The sequence below is a fragment of the Penaeus chinensis genome, chromosome 26 (genome assembly GCF_019202785.1).
Source record: "Penaeus chinensis breed Huanghai No. 1 chromosome 26, ASM1920278v2, whole genome shotgun sequence".
NCBI lineage: Eukaryota > Metazoa > Arthropoda > Malacostraca > Decapoda > Penaeidae > Penaeus > Penaeus chinensis.
In genome coordinates this window covers 2,491,466-2,493,469 of record NC_061844.1, presented here as the reverse complement: position 1 = coordinate 2,493,469, position 2,004 = coordinate 2,491,466, and positions in this window count along the sequence as shown.

Below are 2,004 nucleotides of genomic sequence, written 5' to 3'. Positions count from 1 at the left end.
AGTTTTAATTCGCCTAAGAGGATGCTTCTCTAAGATATTAGGGTAAGTTTCTCATTTCTAGCAAGTGAGGGTGCCAAGTGTGAGTTATATAACAGAAAGTGTATAGTATAAAACAAATAAAGCATTATTAGGAGAATTATAAATATATTAGTCACTTTTTTCCTGCCTTTTTCCTGGAATTCAAGCGAAATGGCCCTCGTCATATTTGTGTGTTTTCCTGTAATTGTCTTAGAGCCCTGAAGTGTACTCGAGTTAGCAGAACCTCCCCTTCGACTCAGATGTTGATCTATACCCCAAAGGTACCTCAAGATCCTTTAGGCCCTTTGTCACGTGACTCCACAACCTCGTCGAGGAAGTCGGTATAAATCTCTCTACCATTCATACCCTGATTCAGTCAATTATAGCGCCATGGAAAACCCCCAGTTTCACCGTCACGGAAGCTTGGGTTCCAACAACTAAGGCCATGGCGCTGAAGCTACACCAGAGGTTGAGAGAGATCCTCATTAACATCTGTCCTTTTCCCTACAGTTTTCTAGACTTTCCTTCTTTGTTCTTTTCAAGCCCGTGTCCTCGTCGGCACTCGGCAATATGGACAGTTGCGAGCGTGAGAGCACGTAAGAAAGAGCGTATACAAGAGAGAGAGAGAGAGAGAGTACAGGCCTAGGCACGTGTTGAAGCGGTGATAGAGAAAGCAGGAGACTCAAAGTCGGTCCCAATGACCACCCGCATTACCATACTCTAAAAGTCGCGTCCATTAACATGCAAAACAATTATAAAGCAATGCATGCATGCACCTGCGACTTATATTGGCATAGCCCTTTGCACGTTGGCCCTTTAATCCTTCAGTTAGTACTTCAGGGCTCGCATAGGGCCATATTCTCTACATTATTTTTAGATATTTGTAGAAAACAAATTGGCGAAATTTGAGTTTCTATATGTGGAAGGTCATTTGGCCATGCACACCTAACGTTTCATTGGTCATTATTATAAAGCGACTCAAGCGGCAGTTCCTTTGTGACTGAGAAAACAGCAGCACTTAATTTGAATCGAAAGAGCCCACAGCAGAAGGAAAGACAGCTCTGAAGTAAAAAAAAAAAAAAATGGATAATAGTGTATATTCAATCATGATGAACATAAATAATGTCACTCTAGGGAAGAAAGGAAAGACGGTTCATAAGGCACAGCAAAATGTAAGTAAAGGATAGTCACCAACCGCAAGTTGGCCGAGCAGTCCGCCAGAAACCCGTCGCCACTTCAAAGGTTTTCCTCATGCATTTCGGTTTCAATTCTCTCTGCTGTGACGGGTCCAGTGAAATGCCTCAAGCCTTTGGATGTGCCTGCGACGCTGAGCTCAGGCGAGAGGACGTGAGTCGTGGTTTCGAATACGTGTGCAGGTTGGGATTGTTAATAGGGAGGCTTTGTGCCATTTTCGTGACAAAGTGGCAGCTGGTTTTCAGGTGGGATTCTGCCAGTTATGAAGCGAACGGCGTTTGTAATGATTTATGCAAATAAAGGGTAATATTTGTTATGATTCTAGGCTACATTTATACTTATCACTTATTGATTGATTGTCACAGTTATCAATAATCTTCCTTTAGCCAGTATTCAAAGCAGTAGGCTATGCTAGATCGGGAAAGTCCTTGGGTCATATTTTATGTAGTGTTGAAGGTACAAACTGATGCATCAAAATAGTACCAGATTTTCTTAAGAAACGGTGTACCTCGTCCCTGCCCAGCAGCCATTGTCAAAGGCAGACGAGGCTTGAGGCGACACATTTTCTTCTTCTTCTTATCTTGTCTTTTAGTTTATTTTCTTGTTTGTCCTGGATGATTTTTCTATCTTTTTTTTTCTATTTTCAAAGGAAAGTCAGCCTGTTGTTGCTTTGACTTTTTGTTCATTTAAGTATGTGCGTGTGTGTGTGAGTGTGAGTGTGAGTGTGAGCGTGAGCGTGAGTGTGAGCGTGAGTGTGAGCATGAGTGTGAGCGTGAGCGTGGAGCGTGAAGC